This window comes from Rattus rattus, chromosome 7 (genome assembly GCF_011064425.1).
Source record: "Rattus rattus isolate New Zealand chromosome 7, Rrattus_CSIRO_v1, whole genome shotgun sequence".
Lineage (NCBI taxonomy): Eukaryota > Metazoa > Chordata > Mammalia > Rodentia > Muridae > Rattus > Rattus rattus.
This window is the reverse complement of record NC_046160.1, coordinates 35522149-35542442: the sequence shown is the minus strand read 5'-3', so window position 1 is coordinate 35542442 and position 20294 is coordinate 35522149.

Here is a 20294-nt window from a genome sequence, read left to right as displayed (position 1 = left end):
GAGTTAGCTAGGGACACAAAGTTTAAGGTATTTTAGCTTCAATAGGATTCCAATGTCTGATCACTTCCCATTTTAAAAGTAAATAAATTAAGGTTTCAAGGGGAAGTACACATCCTTCCTGAAATGACCCAGCCCACAGGAAGGAGTAACAATGGCGTCCACCCTTGAGATCACTCTTCCCCTCCTGGGAAGGAAGTGTGAGATTTGTTGGCCTGGACAGAATCTGAGAACCTTGATGTTCTGTCTACTCTGGCTGCACGCAGATACTGCATGCCGCATAAGATGATAAGGCATCCTGGGGAAGCCTAAGTGTTCATTTTAGGAGGGGTACAGGAGAAAGAGGAGGCCCACCCAGAACCCTTTCTTCTGGCTTTGGTTTTGGTTATGCTCTTAGTGCTTTCTAGTCTCTTCTACAGGTATGACTCCTATTTCCATGGTGTTCTGGGCAGAAAAGCCAGGGAGAGGAGGAGATATACCATACCACACAGGAGGCCAGCCTTCCTCTGATAGCTTTGATTCAGCGTCATGTTAGTTGAACTTCTGTTACTGTGACAAAATCCCTGAATAATTTAAGGGAGGGAGAATTTATTTAGACTCACGCTTTCAGAATAGTCTATTTCAGAGGACCAGTCTATGAATCACTCTCTTATTATTTGGTTATGCTGAGGCTGCTGGTCCATCATGTCAGAAAGGCATGACAGAGGGTAACTATTCTATGATAGCTGGGAAATGGAGAAAGAGAGAGAGAAAGGTTTTGGTAATATGGTATAACCTTCGAAGGCATGCTTCCAGTGACCAACTCCTTCCAGCTACACACCATCTCTGAAAGTTTCCATGACCTCTCAATAAAGCCATCTGCCACTAAATCCATCAATGAATTAATACATTGATTAGGTCAACACTCATTTCTCATTGATCACATCTGCCAACTTCAGACCAAGGCCTTCAGACACATGAGCCTTCAGGAAGGGATGGCTATTTTATGCCTAAGGCAGCTTAAGAAAGGAAGAGATTGGTTTTTGTTTGTTTATTTGTTTGTTTGTTTTTGGCTGATGGGTCAAGAGTTTACTCATCATAGTGGGAAAATCATGGGTGGTATGAGAAGTTTGAGGTAACTGGTCAGAGTGCATCCACCATTAGGAAGTAGAGAGAGATGAATGCTGGTCCTTAAGCTTGCTTTTGCCTTTTGATTCAGTTCAGGAATGATCCACCCACATTGAAGGCTTTTGCTTCCATTAGCCTCATCTAGGAACCCCTCACAAATATGCTAAAATGCTTGTTTCCATTGTGTTTTCTGAACTCCAGTGAGCTGATAATCAGGACTAACCATCGTGCATAGGCGAGATCCTTTCTCAGGAAAATACGGAGATGTGACTAGATGCCTGGTCATTGAATTATTAACACATGGATCACTCTACAGAACCAGTGTTAGGGCAAGAAAAAATTTAAAGTATGTAGTACAAACAAACAAACAAACAACCCACTTTGTTTAGTAATTAGGTGCCTGTATTTCAATATTCTCCACCAGGCAAAGGAAATTTAGAGTTTACATAGTTGGTGTGCCTACTTGTATGAATGGGGACATTGAATATGAAGGGAGTCAAGATACATAATGATACTTCTTGTATCCACAACCTTCAGTGTAGCTCTGGGGACACTTATTCCAGAGAGGCATGCTTGAATTCTTGTCTTTTCTCAGTGATCCACATGTGTATAGGCATAGTCATGGATTATCGAGTGCATACTAAGTAAATGCAAGAGAAACCAGAGACACCCTAAGGGGAACAGCAGAAAAGCATGTGTAACATTGTTATCCAGAGCATGAGGATGTGCTAGGAATTCCAAGGGAGAGAAAGAATGGAAGAACCATGAGTCGCAGAGAAGAAAAGCAAGGGGCTGTGGATGAGCTGGGGAAGGCATGCTTTCTAAAAATGACTCCTGACTCACTTTCTTCTTCATAGTAGACTGTGGTTTTTAATATATTAAGTCCAGCTGACAGCCAGGGTGGCATACAGAGCTATAAATACTAGAGTACAGCCATGATCTAATTGAATGCTTAAGCTCTTTGAGCCAGTTGTTATGGTTTGAGGCCCCATAGGCTCATGTTTGGAGCACTCTGGTTTATGGTACTACTTGAAGGCCATGAGGACTTTAGGAGGTTGGGCCTGGCTAGTGGAAAGATATCAGGTCTATAGATGGTTGTGCTTACTGGTAGGTCTGTCTGCACTGTGTGCTTCTTAGGCCTCTGCCTTATGAGGAGTCCCTACCAAGTGCTCGCGCCATTGTGAATTCTGCCATGACTCTCCAACAATGGTAGACTGAAATAGCCTTGAGACCATGAACTCAAAACAAATCTTTCTTTACTTATATTTCTCTTGGGTGTTATGGTCACTAGTTACGAGACTGGAAGAGAATATCTACAAGTTCCTTGAGCAGGCCAGGTAACATTGACTCTTGAGATTCCATGCAGCAACTGATCCATAGTCTTTCATCAACTAATGGTTGTGGAAATAGTGAATCCTTGGCTTAGCAGTCTCCTGCATCTTTAGAGAGGCCATGTAACTCCCTTTCTTCCAAGACACTATCTTGGATAACACAGACGTGATTGTCATATGAGTGTAGCTCATTTACATTGTTTTGACAGGGTTCACCAGCATCAGTGTGAATTCTCTGGAGATACTTAGAGTACTGGCCTCAGGATACTCATTCTTGGACACATAGATTGCTCTTGGAGCCACACATCTGCCTCTTCTCTGAGACAGTCTCATGTAGCTCAAACTAGACTTGATTCTCTTGCATCCACATACTAAGTATAGGGGTGACATGTGCCACCATATCTGCCTGCATCTGCATCTGCATCTGTGGCACACCGGATCATGGTGAAAGATCCTGTGACTCAATAACCCACATCACAGAGGTTTCAGCTGTTTTGGCCATTAGAAGACCATGTGACTTCTAGTAGAGTAGGGTAACAGGATCAAAAACCCAGAGTTCAATGAACTGAAAAGGGAGATATTGTATAATAGAGATTAAGAAGAACCCAGTGCTTCACTCTCTCAATGTGTGTACTTCGCTGTCATTACACTCTGAGTTCAATCTCCATTTGTGACCTTAGAATAATGATACACTTATTGACAACTCCTAGAATAATCTGCCAATGTAGCTAGCCATAGAGGAGTGGTGAGTGAGAAGTCCAGGCTGAAGAGTAGAGGAAAGGACAGGTTCACAGGACACCTGACCTTCCTCATCCTTTAGTTTAGTCTTACAGCCTTCCACTGTCTTCAGCTCAAAGGCTTCAATATTCCCACAGGTTAATAGGTACCTTTCCCAGGGAGATGGCTCTACAAGTCTTATAGCAGGACTGCACTGAAGTTCTTATCATAAAGGCTGCTGACTAGGTTCCTCAGTATGGTATGTCTAAGAACAGCACGCCTCCTTAGCTGCAGGTGCACAAACAGTTCACCTCCATGAGTGGTATGTTCTGAAGGGCATGCACAATTGTCAGTTGTGTGTATTGCTATGTCGCCCCACAGAGCTCTGACTTGCCTTATGTTCACTGTGTGCCTTGTTCACTGTGTGTCTTTTTTGATAAAATACTGTTATGCAACCTTAGGCAGGACAGAAAGGGTGAAAGGAAGCAAGAGCTGGAAGTAGCTGACTATGTTATATGAGGAGACAGCGCATGATGAGAGATCTCAGAAGTTACAGGGCAGTCTTAATGCTCTCTGAGTTACCTGTGATTTAGCTCACGAGTCCTAGGGCCTCATCAAGTCCATGTGGAGGTGGATACAGAGTCTTAATTCTGAAAGATGAGTAAGAATTTCTGAGTCAGAGAGGCACTTCTACATAGAGGTATCAGAAAATGGCCATTTAGAAGACAACACTGTGTCCAGGCATCTGTGACTCGAAGCTAAAGACAATTGGTTGTGACATGCACCATGTCTGAGTAAATGAAAATTATCCATCAGTCAGAGAAAAACATACAGTCTTGTCATTAGACTGAAAGGTCTCCCAGGAATGTTCTCAGTCTTACAGAGCAGAGTGACATGACCAGATGCCCTTGGAATTGATCTTGTTAGAGACATAGCTATAGATTTTGCCTCATTGTATTTTAGCACCCCTTAAAGGTCTTACACAGCTTGCTCTCTGCATTCAATTGGACAGTACAACATAGCAGAGAATATATAAGCTTAACAAGAGAAAATTGTTCTGTGGGGACCAGTGTGATTGCAAAGGCTCTATGAGAAGAAGCCTCTAGATGTGAGCCTTGATTAATTTCCTAAGGTTACGTTATCTGCCTGAAGGGGTTCTGTGTGGCTCTTGCTGCTGAGTTTGCTGAATGAGGTGTCTCTGCCGTGAGGTCTCTCCAAATGAGAGAGGTTCACTGAAGGACAGTTAGTAAGGCTCCCTCTCCCACTATCAGCTCAGAGATCATAAACTATTTGTTAGATTATATATTATATCAATTCATTTATTTATTCAGTTTACATCACAATATCAGCCCCTACTGTTCCTTCCAGGCCTCCATACATCCAGATCCTCCCTGCTCCCCTTCTCCTCTGAGAACTTTAAATGAAACTCTGTCTATTAGGGCCCATTTTCCTAATGGGTCCTAGGTATAATACAGTACCTCACTGGCAACGAGACTCAAAAGTTTACATGGTCAGCACTATACTATTTGGAGAAAATAGTCTTACTGTGTAACAAAATCAAACAAATCCTGTTTTTTTCCCCTCATATATACCAAAGAAAAACACACACTTCAAGATAGAATCCCCATTACAAAGGATTCTGGTTTTAGCTTTATGTGCCGAACAGCCAAATGCACATACTGAAACCCTGACCAAGCAATAATGTTAGGAGAGGGACCTCAAAAGAGAGACTCCAGACTCCAGAAGATTCCTAACCCTCCTACCACGAGAAGCAAAAAATGGAGTAAGATGCTTCCAGGTTTGGACCCTGGATCTATTTCCTAGAAGTTGAATATTAGACAAGATATATTCTATGAGTCAGTCCCATATGCTCTCACTTAGGAATATTGGCTAGCTCATATGTATATGCTGATATGTGTACATGCGATAGGCAAGAGATGTGACAGTTATTGTCATTTCTGTCAGGTGTCCAAACTCCAGGAACCTTTGGGACCGATATTTGCTTAAAGCAGTAAGGAAGCATAATTACAAACTGACCACAGATGACTTTATAGTTTCTCTGGGGGACATTTGGAAAGGAGGCCTTTCGTTTCTTGTACCCAGTGGGAATGTTCTGCAGCAAAATGCAAAGGGTGAGCTGGAACGGGTAAGGACAGAGCAAGGGCTGGAGGCGACCTCAGGTGTCCCTGTCCAGAACAGCCCAACCACTCAGGAGAAATCATAAGAGAGCATGGGTTGCCAAGAAGCATTGCCATGTTATTGTAGAGGACTCATCTGCTTAGCATTAAGCTCCCCTTGTTTAAACCTCAGAGGTTTTGGACTCTGTCGGGTGTGAAAATTTTTTTCTGTTTAGAAAGAGTTCCGCTCATTATTTTAGCAGACTGCACATGGGGAGAACTTGTTTATCTGCTAAATGAGTCATCAATATCCTGCTCTATATGAGCCATGGAATGATAGACTTGGACAGGCTCTCAGACTCACCCAGCTCAACCCCTTCACCACCAGCGGGGAGACGGATGTCCAAGAAGAGAGGGACTTATTGGAGCTGGGTCTGAAGAACAGGTCTCTTAATTCCAAGTCTTGTACAGATTCTATTAATGAGAAAGTCACTTGCAGAACATTGAAAGGACAAGAGTAAGGGTGCCAGGCTACCTATTATAAACATTCTTCTTAGTAGCTCTGGAAATTATTTGTTTTTAAGAAAAGAAGCATGGTACTCAGTTGGGAAGACATGGAGAAAATTGCTCCATTATTCATAAGTCATCTGTGCATTTACATGCAACCCCTGTGATAAGGACTAAAGTATCAAGGGAAATCAGACAGATGAATTAGATACCTGCCTTGTCCTAACTGAGTCTTCAGTGGAGTCCACAGATGGTTTTGTAACTGATTCTTTACACACTAGTGTCCTACAGAAAGGTCTCGTATTCTAATTTGAGGATATAGAAGGGATCAAGCTTCATTCACTTTCTCTGTACATGCCTTCCTATCAGTCACAGTAGTCCTGGGGATTTCATGTAAGATTGTCTTTGGAGACAAGACCTTGTTGGACTTTCTTGCATTGTTCAGAAGATGCTCGGCTGTAAGCGCAAAAGCTCAGACACCATTAATACAAGCAATAAAATGTACTAGAAAGTTGGATTAGTCCAGCTTTGGTGTCTTTTATAAAGAAAGGGCCATTCTTTAGTATAATATGTATATACAAAGATAAAATAAAGTCGACATGATTTTCTCTACATTTTCTCTTCCCTTCATCCTTTTGCTGCTATTCGTATGCTCTTATTAATGATAATTGACTTTTGGTTGCTGACAGCTCTAGATTTACACAGCTTTCCAGAAGCATTTTGTACCCTCATGTCTATATAGCAATTTCACATAAGACTATTGTCACTTCCTCTTGATTCCTTCCTTATTATCACTGAACAAATCACAGCAGATCAGGGTATCGTCACACTCTCACTGTCAAGCTAGGGTTCTGGTGTCAACTCCTGTGGGGAAGGACAGAACATTTTGATGGACAGTCTTTGCTGGATTAAACAGATTGACAGAACAGCCTTCTAGAAAGAGAGCATGAGGACACACATGCAGGTAAAAAGACCACAGTGTCTATACATGCTTACTTTCTCCTCAAATTGACATATATGAATTATCTGATAACTGCCATGGTTTAACTATGGCTTCTTTGAAATTTATATGAAACTTAATCACCATTATGAGAGATTAAGAGAAGGTATCAGTTGGGACATGCAAAAGGCCATTAGGATGCTATTCAAATGAATGGTCTTAGTGGACTGATGGACTAATGGGTTATCTTGAGAATGTGTCTGCTCTCAAAACCAGTTTGGCTAAGTCTCTAGTACACTCCTTGTCTCTCACCATGTGACACTGGAAACCACCTCAGAAAAGTGCCAACTGAAAAGCTCTTTCCAGATAGATCCCTTTTACCTTGAACAAGAATTGTCCCAAATAAATCTTTTTTTTTAATGAAAATTTGCCCAAAAATATTTAGAAAACCAATTACTGCTCAACTGAGTGTCATATTTCTGGAGTGCAAGAAATTCAAGACTCAGTTATGATGTCCTGTGTTTATGCCTGTTCCCTGCCAACTCGTATCAGAATATTGCAACGATCACCTCATTTTTGCCTTTCTTTTATCCCTTTGGGATTAGAAGTTGGGGTTGGAACATTCCTGCTTAATTTGAACTGTCTAGAATGTTCTCTGCAATTAGTCCAAATTGAAACACATACATACAGAGGGTGGAATATGATTGTAAATTATTTTTGTTTTTCTGTTTATGACATAACTTATGTAATTTTTTCTTCAGCATTGGGTCACCTTCATACCTCAATGTGATGACAAAACCATGAATGCTTGTATTAAATAAGATCAGTTTAATTGAGAAAGTCACTGTAATCCATTCCAATCCAGTATGGGAAGGTTTGGCATTGACCTTGGAATGGCTGAGAGTGTCATTAGAATATTACCATGTTTTCACTTTTCCCAGTATAAATGCTTGAAAATCCAAGGAAAAGACAGAGTAAGCCTGCTGCATCTAACAGTTAAGAGTTCTGAAAGCCCAGGGGTCGGAATTCTGTTTCTGGCTCAGTTGTTATCTATTAGGTGGGTATGTCACAATCCTTTTCTTATTCAGACTTTGATGTAAACATCTGCAAACGCAAATCCCCATTTATGATGACTAGGACTTATTCTTGTTTTAAATGTGTATTGCTAGATCATATCTAATAATATGGATTCTAGAAGACTGTGTTTGTCAGATGACATTATTATTTTCCATATGTTGGTTTTAGAAAGCAGTCTTAATTGATAATGTGATCTCATATTTCCAAATTACTCTTCTGTCTGTTATTTTAAAGTTCTTGCTTCCCCATCCCACCCAGAAGATTTTGAATTTCTACCACCCATAGCAGTCTGCTATATATGAGTAACCATCTTGCTCAGTTTATAAGATCTAATGAAACACTCAAAGCTCTCAGAAGTACTTTCTTTCCCCATAGTTTCTCTTTGTGGTTTGCATTTAGACCTGTTAACTGTCAAGTGACCAGCTCTACCTAATTTACCTTATAAGAGAGTGTCTTAAAGTCAAGGTTGGCTTCCCCTCCCCTAGAACAGGGCCTTGGGCTCCCACATCAAACAAGACTTAAAATTACCCAGCTAACTCCTTCACATGCCTGAGGGTGCATATGTTGAAAACAGAGAAAGCAAACTTTACCAAGGAAGCTGAGGTTCTTTGCCCAGTCATGTGAAGAAACTAACTAAATATTTAAGGTTTGTTGATGCCAACATATTGTTTTTTAATTTCAATACCCTTCCACATCTTAATTCATGGGACTCTCACAAACAACTCGGCAAAGACGCAGTAGTCATTGTGTCTCTTTGATTAGGCAACAGAGCTACAGATGGTTTAACTGGAGTGCCAAGACTGTTAGTAAGAAAGGGAGGGAACCAGGGCTGGCATCCAGCTGTCACCAACCTATTGCAAGAGTTTAACTAGTACTGTGTAGGAGACCTAAGACTTACTAGCGCACAGATAAACCAGAGATCATAACCCCCATCTACCAGATTCAGAGGTGTGAATGAATTACAAGATAATACAAAGGTCATTCACGTATTGCCTGACATTCAAGTGTACTTTAATTCCTCAACAACATGATCAAATACCAAGACCTGAATTTAGCAAGGCTTAAAGTCCAAACAAAATCTTTTCACACAAACTCTTCCCTGTGCTTGTATTAAGCCTAGGCTGTACTAAGAAATCTCTCTAGTACATTGGGTCGCAACCTTTCTAATACTGCAACCCTTTAATATAGTTCCTCGTGTTGTGTTGACCTCCAATCATAAAATTATTCTCATTGCTACTTCTTAACAGTAATTTGGCTACTATTGTAAATAGCAATGTAAATATCTGATATGCAGATAGTCTTAGGTGACCCGTGTAAAAAGGTCTTTTGACCTCTTAAGGGGTTGCAACCCACAGGTTAAGAAGTAATGAGGTAGTGGGATAAGAGGGGATAAATAAACTCAACCTTCGGAATTTTGGTATGGTTTGACGTTCCATTTGTAAAACGCTTTCATTTGTTTATTGTGGACACTAGCGATAAAGACAAAACAAGAGGGGGAAAGACTACCTATTTGAAACCCTTAGAAACATGATAAATCAATAATTTACAATTTTATCTTTATTTTTGGAACATTCTTATCTACTGGAACTTTGCCCCATTCACAAGGAGCTTTCTTCTTTGGTATAAAGAGATGTATATGCTTAATGAGGCCCCAAAGATGACAATTTAAAAACATAATTTAGTGTATGCTCATGTGTAACTCAGTGGGTGATCTGCCGGAGTTGCCTCCTTCCCACTACCATGTGGGTCCCTGGACTGTACTCAGGTCATCAGGCTTCATGGTGAATGACTTACCCACTTAGCCATCTTGCTGGTCCCCACAGCAACACTTGAGCATTTTTCCTGTAATTATTACTTACTTAGTTGTCTCCTCTTCTCTTTGTTCTCTTCTTCCTATTTCTATTCCTCCTCTTCCTTTTTAAAATTCATTTATTTGCAGTCTTGCCTTTTTCTTTTTCTGGGAAGCACCTTTGGAGAGGTGGATCTGACTCATTCTATTAGAAGCCTTTGTATAAACACTGTGCTCTCTGCTGCTTCTTGATTTCCATTCTTTGGACTCCACCATCATTGAAAGCTTCTGATGGTCCTTCACTCCTAATCCTCAGGAACCCACCTTGAATCCACCCTGTCCTTTGAGAATGCCTGGCTTTTATTCTTATGATCCTTACATTACTTTGAATCTAGCAATTGTTGGGTCCTTTAATTTATATAAAATTGCCATGCTTGAGAAATAAAAATAGAATATATTAGATTAAGTCCTAATTTCAGGTAAACAAATATATACATGCATATTTTGTGTTTGCTTGGGTTCTTGAACTTGTGAGAGAAGCAGAGTAGAAACTGTGATCCAAATGATAAGCAAGTTCCCTGGGGGTGAAGAAGAGGTCCAGGACTGCCCAGCAAGGAGCTGATAGTCATAGCCAGATAGACAAGACTAGCTGACCTCTGGCTGTGTTCTGCATTCCCCAGTGTCCACAATGGGGCAATGGGCAATGTTCTGCCTTTAATAAAGGAACAGCAAACTTATTGTGTTTGACAGTTTTGGAAACATTTTCAGATGCATGATCTTAATTAATCTTCCCAGCAGCCCTCTGAGGTAGGTGGCATGTTTCATTTGTTTGTTCTCTGCTTGGAAGATGTTTTTTATTGTTAGTTGTGTGTCAGCCTAATGGACAGCATTGTTTAGGTTTCTCATTCCTGCATCAAATAATGTCATCTTGGAATCGACTAAATGAAACATTGTCTATAGCTAAGGAACAAGCTGAAGAACGTAGGACTCCAGGAAGGTGGCAGACATGTAATTAAACCGTTGTCTTTCTCACCTTCTATTCCTGCATGCTGAGAAGAAATGACAGATTTTCTCTCCATGAAAGTGAAGCTAGTGAGTTCAGTGAACTCGGCCAGATATAGGACTCTGCTTGAGGCAGGTGGTATAGCCTAGCATGTCCCCCTTTTCCGTCATCCATGCAAACTCAGAGACAGTAATAACTCCCACAGGTAATAGCGAGGATCTGGGAAGGGGTGGCTTGCTTCTCTTTGCCTATGTCCCATAGAGGAACCATACACAGCAGTGCAATGACAATCACAGCGTCCCACAGATGAAAGCCTGAAGTGAGCAGTAGAAGCTTCTCTTGGCAGCCTTACCCTGAGCTGAGCCAGACCTAGCCAGCTGGAGAGCACTCTTGACAACGCTGCTTGCTCCAAGCCTGGGTCCCAGCCCAATCGCCCCATGACTCAGGCAGTACTGCCTCCGCCTCTTCCCTTGGAACTGGGTCTACATACAGTCTAGACTGTTCTGGAAAGCGATCCCTCTTGACACTGGGCCCAAACGCCCCAGCATGTATCCGCAGAAACTCATTCCAAATATTGGATTCCTGGGCTCAAGATAGCTAATAGCAGGAAGAAATCTTTAGAAGACAGGAACACGTTTAGCAGGAGAAAGAAGAGAAAGAGAAAAATTAGAGATTCGCCGTAAGCTTTGAAATGGAATTGATTTGTGTGTCAGAACCTGAAAGACAAGGGGTATCTGCCTGATGACCACTTCAAGAAAGAGAGTGTGCACGGTGTAGAATTAAAGGTGTTCCTTCCTTTAAAGACAAAAAGGATCTCCCGGAGCTGAAGTGCATCTGCACTGTGTGTTAACACACTTGACAATGTATGACTCACTAAGCCTTCAGTAACTAGTCATAAGCCTTGAACCCTTACCTGTAAAAAAAAAAAGAAGAAGAAGAAGAAGAAGAAGAAGAAGAAGAAGAAGAAGAAGAAGAAGAAGAAGAAGAAGAAGAAGAAGAAGACTGATAAATAATGGCTGACTTGGAAGGAACTGCAGATTTTCTAGGCTTGAGGACTCTGTGTCCCCTTCATGCCCAAGTGCCTGAGGCATTGGCACCTCAGATCAATAAAGGCTCATAAAGTAAGGTTGGGCGAATGATAGAGAAAGCTGGGGGGAGGGCAAAAGAGAGTGGAGTAAGAAAAATAGAGAGTCACAGGGCTTAAGAATTTTCTTAGGTCCCGAGATGATAGAATCTTCAGAATGCATAGTAATAAGAAAGGGGACCAGCATAGCATCCAGAAAGCTACAGTCAAATCTAGGAAGACTTAAGATTCAGATGGAAACAGGTCTCAGAATCTGAACTAGAAAGAGTTCAGAGTGGATTTCAATTTCTCCTGCCTAGCAAAGACTTATTATTATTAAACACCAATAATATTTATATTGTTAATTATTAAATAATAGCTATTATTATTATTATTATTATTATTATTATTATTATTATTATTATTATTACTATTATTATTATTATTCCTCCAGTGCAGCCAACCAGGCTTGCTCACAAGCCTGGGATGGAGAATAGTTTTCAGAATCAAACACAGCTGAGTTGAGTAAAGCTGACACAGGCTACTGTTTTTCACCTTGGTTAAGTCCTTACAGCATCTGATCGGTGTCTGTCTGGGAAAGTTGCTATGAGATCCTTAGAGAAAGGTGTCTACTACTTGTTCCTTTATAGCCTCATATATCACATCCTATGCTACAGTCTCCTCTTTTCACTCTCTGTTCCTGGAAGATCTTACATCATTTCAAGTCTGACACATACATCAGTGTCTGGCAGAGATGAGGCTCTCTATCTCTCCATCAAGGCACACATAGAGTATGCATGGCTACAGAAGGGATTTAGTGGGGAAAACTGTATAATTTCACTCCTGTGGCTGGGCTGAAGGCTCAACATGTAAAGGACTTGCCATGCTAAATGCGAGAATGGAATGTGGATTCCCAGAGCTCATGTTACAGCCTGGAGGGTGTCGCAGCCCACCTGTAGCTCATAGTAAGTAGCTGAACTAGCGAGCTCTGGGTTCAGGAAGAGGGACCCTGCCTCAGTACACAAGATGGAGAGTGACACAGGAAGACCTCCTATGTCAAGCTTTGTCTCTGCATGTATACCTGCACAAACATATATGCTACATACATGTGAATGTGTATATACCACATGTACCTATGTAAAAACAAACAAACAAACAAAACAAAAAATGAAACCAACCTCCTCTCCTACTTATTCCTTCTCTCTGGCCAATGTGTTCAGGTCTAAGCCTCTGACTTACTTTCAGGTGACATAGATAAGGAACACGTCAGGGATCAAAACCAGAATGCCTCTCTTGGAACTTGAAAGTTAAAGTAATGGTGGTGCCTTTCTGTTGGGATGAACCTTTCACTTTGGTTCCTATCTCTTGAGTCTTGAGTGGAGGAGTGGTGGCTCTATGGTAGGATGGGAAGGCACTGTTATTTGTATAGTACAAATGAGTAAGTGAGTGCAGGAGAAGTTGTTAGAAGTCCAAGGTTGTGTACTTCCTAATGATGAAATCATAACCTGTTGCAAAGCTACCTGACTCCCCACTCCATATCTCCTTTGAACTACATTTTTCCAAGATAATGAAAGCAAATGAGGCTAAAACAAGGACAGAAGAAATGCATCCATTTCTGGGGAATGAGTTGTTGCTCTGGCATCTAGGAGGAGAGGGCTGCACAGCCTACACTTCCTGCTTGTTTGGGAGACAGACCTTCCATCCTCAGAAGGAGAGTGGGCCCTGCTCATCTACCACGGGAGCTGATTCACTGCAAGCCCGACTGTTTGATCAGGAAGAATGGCGTGGGTGGTCGTGTCCCAGACAGAAGACACTTGGCCAGATGGAGACGCGCCTGTACACTTGGATCTGCTGCAGACTTGGATCTGCTCAGCGTGTTTCCGGATCCTGAGGCTGCTCTCTTGATTGAATACACTGTCACACTGCCGAGGTGGTGGCAGCCTGGAGCCCTGAGTTGCAGGAGTTCTTGGATCCCTGAAGGAGGGACATGGTGAAGGGTGACCAGAGGCTATAGCCAGTTGTGTTGAGAAACACAGAAGACCTTGCTTGGACGAAGAGATTTGGACAGCGACAACAGTGGGCAATGATGCTATTTATACAACACCCATCTGGTGAGCATTCTGGGTGCTTCCCCAGGCACGCACTGAAACACAGCAGCTTCTCAGGCTAAGGACTCTGTCTGCCAGTGATGAGCAGCCTAGAAGACTATGCTGTCCAGAAGTACCTAACTATATGGAGGGCCATCTGTCACAGACCTCTTTTTCTTCCTCATAATGTCCATCCTTGTCACCTAGCTCTGTGCTAGGTGATTCTGATATCCAAAGTGATCTTGCTGAATAGCTGTCTGCAGTCAGTACACACATGAGATGGTACCCACAAAGATGAAGGAACTTACTCAAGCATGGGATACTCTGGCTAGCTGAAGTCTCTGCCAGCTTTACATAGGTGGTAGGCGCTGTGCTTCTGATCTCACAGCCCAGGCAGGTTCGTGCTGTGCCTCATACTCTTTGCCTTTGTCCCCTTTTCTTCCTGAAGGGAAAAATATCCTAAAAGTTATCTTCCCAGAGAGCCAAGAAGACTGCTGCCCTCATTGGCTCACACGGAGTTGCTATGTCGCTTCAGTTCCCTGGAATTTGCAGGCAAATGCTACCCTCTCATTTCTGGCAAAGCTAGAAGCACATGCCGTATTCACAATGCCTGACTAGAGTATTGAGAAATGGGCCCCCCTCCTCCTGCCTCCTCCAACTTCCTCTACTCTCTTTCTGTCTATCCATTCTTCCTTTTGAGTACATCCGGGCCTGGCCCACAGCTACACAGCCACAGCCAAAGGAACAACACATCTAGCTCTTCTGTGCTTCTTTGGAAGTCCTGTGGGAGTCTGTCAGGGTGTGGTGGAAACACCTAAAATGTTGTCTGTCAAAGTTAGCCTGGTACCCTGCCAGTGGTAGAAAGAAAATAGGGTCAGTAAGTACAAGATCTCAGGGCTCTTTGAAAGCTTTTCTCCAAGCTAATGGAGGGGAGAATATTGGAGATCTCAGACCTAACTAAATCTGGAGGGATCCCAGAAAACTCAGCACAATTTAGCTTTTCTGTAAGCAAACAGGAAGGGAAGCTAGGAACAAATACAGAGGGGAGAAACAAATAGAGGCATCCATCATTTCCTGCCTTCTTAGAGGGGACGAGTCTCTCCTGTGTACAGTACTCTGGAGTACACAGAGGGACAATGTAGTTAGTTCAGACTTCTCATGGAACAGGCTGTGACTCTGCAAATTGTTTCTCTCTCTGGGCCTAAAAAACATTCCTTGACATTCTAAATTCCTACCCAGGTCTTTTGTGATAGCCAATTTTAACTGTCAAATTGATTAGATTGAAAAATGTCAAGGACACTAAAAGGTACACCTTTGGGTGTGTCCACGAAGATATTTCCAGGGCAGACCCTCCCCTTCCCACCTTAAATGTATGGGCACCTTCATGTGTGTGGATCTGTGATTGAATAAGTAGAAGAGTGGGACAAAATGATGAGTGCTGGCATTACCTGGTCTTGCTTCTGAACCCATTAAGATTCAGTCCATCAAGAGGAATCCCAGGTCTCTGTTCCCTCATGGGTAGAAATAACCTCTTTAGTTATGAACCAAAAGGAATCTTTCTCCCACTTCATTGTTTCTTTCAGGTGCTTTATCTCAAGAAAGAGAAAAGAAGTAGAACACATACTACAGACCAATGCGTTCTTGCCCCATAACTCTTAGTTAACAATAGTGGGGCCCAATGCATAGTCCTGTGGCAGAGTCTCTGTGTCTGCAGGTTTCCTCTGTACATCTATGCTGGAACTGAGGTCAAAAAGCCTCACGGATTTCCATTCCACCATTAGACCTCTGTTTTCTTAGGACACAAATGTGGATTAAGAAGAGCATCATTGGCCATTGATCGCTTTGAGCCATCAGCACTGATGAATGGACTAAGTATGTGAGTGGATGGTGGTGTAAGAGAAGAAGGAGGGGACAAAGAGAATAGGTGAGGAGGTAGAAGATGAATTGCTATGCGTGTGTGCAAAGTCTTCAGTCAAGTCTCTCAGCAGGACCAGTTTGCATCACGAAGAAGAATTACATTATTTAGTGGAGTTTGTGCACTAAAGTAGTAATGACTGTCAAGGGAGAGAGTGCTAGTTCTGGATCTACGACTAACTGACACATACCTTCCCATGTTCGGCTCTTCTACAAAATGAGGGATGTACAATGTCTTTGCAATGATTGTCTTGTACAGGAATGTTCTGTTTATTTCTGCTGGTACCATGCAGAAAAACACGTAACTACTTAGTATGCTTAGGTTGGTTGAAGAGAGAATTAAAGAAGGAAAGAAACAATGAAAGAAGGGAGGGGGAGGGAAGGAGAAAGAAGGGAAGGAAGGAATCAGTAGTTTCTAAAGAACAGCATAGGGAAGGTGAATATAAAAGATGCTAAGGAGAAGGAGAGAAAAGCAAAGAAGAGACCAAGGCCTGAGACACAAGAGAAGCATGAAACCAGAGAGGCAGATCACTGTGCCACTTGGATGCGTTTCTAGGCAGCTGCCACCCTGCTACCCGTGGCACAGACTCCCATCCCCATAGTGATATGGTGTGGTGACTTCCTGTGAGGAGACGCTCCTGTGACTGGAGCTGATCACATGCACTGCCTGTCTTTCTGCACAGTCACTGCTGTCTCTGTAGAACACTGGAAGTAGAATAATTAACACTTGTTCTCTTGCCAGTGATGTACCAGAAGAAATGGGCCCTGGAACCTATGCCTGACTGACGGATCGCTGGCCTGCTGTGCTCCCTGAGGGCTCACCCATGCATCCCCACTTCTTGGCAACATAGAAGAACATGGAGGCATTCTGGAAGTGGGTTCTCTAAGCATGGGTCTCATAAACAAACAAACAAACAAACAAACAAACAAACAGAACAGAACAGAACAGAACAAAGATCAAATGAATCCAGGAGATGTAGAGGAGAGATCATCGTGAGTGTGACAATAGATAGCAAAGCTCTTTCAGCATCATCATCGATGGATGAACCTCTTTTCCAATGAATGAGTTTCAGCATCACACTAAGTCAATGTAAACCCCCTGACACTTCTTCACATCAAAGATTTTAAATTTTCTGATCCTACTTCATTTTACAAACAAGAGATGATGGTTCCAATACTGCTGAAGTATAATGAGAATGAGAGACTTGTCCTGTGCTTGTTTCTTAGGATCTGCTCCCTGATCCCAGCAGATTGTCAGCAAATGCTGGTTCAATGCATTCCAAGACACACATTACTAGACCATCATCAGTTTTAATTGAATAAAAAAGGCTGGGCTAGGGAAACAGTTCAGTTAGAAAGGCAAGCTTGAGGAACTAAAACAGATTCCTAGGTACCATATAAAATAATCCCACCATGATAGCATTCTCCTATTATCTTGCTGCTGAGAGATAGAGTCATGTGTCAACCTAGCCTTCTTGACAATTCTAGGCTAATGAGAAAGCCTGCCTCATTGACAAAGTAGGTGGTGCCTGAGGACAACCAAAGTTGTCTCCTGACCTCTGAACATATGTACATGTATGAACATGTACACACACACACACACACAGACACACACACACACACACACACACACACACACACACATATATATATATATATATATATATATATATATATATATACATACAAGTTTTATATACCAGTCAGAAAGAAGTAGAAACAGCCAGCATCAGGAAGTTGCCATGACATTGGTTCAATGAGGGCAGCAAAGGTCTTCCTTTACCCTCTATTTTATATTAACTTGTGCTCACTTAGCTTTGATGCTAGCTCAGCTGGGCAAATTTCCTTCCCCTAGAGCAGTGGTTCTCAATCTGTGGGTCACAACCCCTTTGGGGTCGAGTGTCAGATATTTTACATTACAATTCATAGCAGTAACAAAATTACAGTTATGAAGTAGAAGCAAAACTAATTTTATGGTTGGGAGTCACCACAACCTGAGGAACTGTATTACCAGGTTGCAGCATTAGGTCCATTGAGAACCACTGCTCTAGAGAGATGCTTGTGGGGGAACTATGGTACCCTTGGCATTGTTATGTATAGCTTTTGCTGTAAATCTTTGAGCTTCAGCCTAATCATCTTAAAGTCGAGTTTTTACTCTCTTCTGCACAACTTCTGTTTCCTCCCTCAAACTTGGAAAAGTATTTTTGTATTCTTCTATTTCCTGCCTTTTCTTACCACGTTTTCTAAGGAGAATCAGCTGTTCATACCATCTGGTCATAGTCTTATGGCTTAAAGCAGAATGTTTGGTGATACAAAATGGGGTGATTTTCACTGCAGGTACACAGCCACAGATGAAGAAACTTCCAGACTCCTTATGTCATCTTGCTGAGTTAAGTTGCTACTGAGTGAATGGCAGTTGATTGCAGGGCTTGCCATAGGACTATTGACATAGATGTAAAGACATCTACAGTTACTCAGGCAGACAGCATGAAACAAACCAGAAGTAAGAGAGGTCAAACTTCTAATTCCATCTTTATTACTAACTTGCTGGGTGGTGGTCAAATAATTACATAATTCTCTAAAGCAGACTGTATTATTCTAATTTATAGATAACAAGTCTGAGGTATGGCATCGCTAGTCTTTGCTCTGTTCACCACATGATTATTGTCTTGGGCAGAAAATGGTAACATTTATTTCTGCTGGTCTCCAACTCCAAGCTTAGGTTTGAAGGGAAGGCCATTCGCATGGTTGCATTTTAGTCAATGTTACTGTGATTTGGTGTGAAATGTCCCCCACAGGATCATATATTCCCCACATGAGTGGTGCTGTTATGAAGATTGTAGAGCCTTTTAGACACAAGGATTAGGCTCGTAGGGGTGAAGCTAGGTGGTGATAACCTGGACTTGGGTTAAACCTAAAATCTCTACTTTCTGATCCACCAAGATTTGCAAAAGGTTCATACCCCTGCTTCTAGAGAGAGGAGGTAAATTCACCACTCATACCTTGCCAGACGTGGTAGATTCTACTCCCTGAACCATGAGCCAGTGACTCCTTCCTGTGAGTCACAACTACATTGTGGAGAGATACTGAAGAACTCTATTAGGTAACCTGTATATGAAGAACTTCTCAAGAGTTAGCCACTAAATGGGAGGTTTACAAGATAAGAGGTAATTAGGGGAAGAGCCTGGGGATGTTAATCGTGGAAGTGGGATTTGCAGGCAAAGGCTGTGAGTTTAGTCTTCGAAGAGAGGGAGTACAGTATCATGTATTCATGGTCGAACATTCATGGAAGAGGGAGAGGGAGATATCAACAAAAGTGTCTGTGTGGGCTTTATCGACAAACTAAAATGAAGGAATATTGGGAGGTGACTATCCCCTGACTGTGAATAATATTTCTATTTTCCAGAGACAGTGTTAAGAAAAGATTTGTAGGAATCAGAGGAAAACAGAAAACTGTTTAAGGAATGAAGCATAAGCATAGATCAGGGATAACAAGCTTGGGTGAGGTCAGTACAGACTGAAGATTGGGAAGGTTCTAGTTGTATCTCAAACAGACTCATACAGGTTCATCAATGTGCGGGATAGCATCCTTCTAACAATATCAGTAGTGAAATTTTAAAAGTTGGAAACAGTAGCTAAAAGGTGGCCTGAAGAAGCAGAAGCATGGAAGAGGAGACAGAGTAGGTACTGAATGAGGAAAAGGAATGAGTAACTGTGTCAAAAGACACTGAGTGATCCAACCCAGTCAAGAGCAGGGGAAAGGAGGCGGTTCAATGAAGGAGTGGGCATGAGGATTGAGGGATATTTCCTACTGAGTTAGTGTGTGCTGTAGAAGGCCAGTCAATGTGTGAACCATGAGAAAGGTGTTGACCAAGAGGAAGCAGGTGGGCTGCTAGACATCTCATTCTATACAGTGCAAGACTTGGGATTTGTCCTCAGAACCCACACAGAAAGGGGAAAATGGTAGGAGAAAATCCAGGGATGGCAGTACTCATCCGTAATCATAGCATTGGAGAGATGAACACTGGCAGATCCCTAGCATCACAGGATCTCAGTTTAACCTTCCTAAATAGCTCTAGTCTACCGAGAGACCCTGTCTCAAAAGAAGGAAGAAGGAAGAAGAAGGAAGAAGGAACTTGGTAGATAATGACACTCTTTTAACTTCCATATGTAAGCACATATAGTAAGAGGGACAGACACAGGCGCGCGCGCGCGTGCGCGCACACACACACACACACACACACACACACACACACACACACACAGGAGCTGCTGTGAGTAGATTGGATGGGTGCATGGATGGATGGATAGTCTCCTTACAGGGAAGTCCCCCTCTCAGACCTTTGATTCAGTTCTTCCCAGGAACCCTTCAGCTGAAGTACCCAAGCCTCCTCCACTGCTCTCCTTTGTGAGAAGCTCCTATTGTTTGAAGTAACAGTTCAGGGTTGGGTGTTGGAACAAAGCTCACTGAGGAACTGTTTGCTCTCAAGTGTTGGCGAAATGGGAGTATCACACACTTCTTGGATCTTTTTAGCTTCAAGAGCACATCAGTGAACCCCCAGCATCCTAATGAGTTATGGGCTCCTGAGTTTATGTGAAAAGTGTGTAATGAAAGAATCTGAGTTGAAGTGATTTATGACCAGCA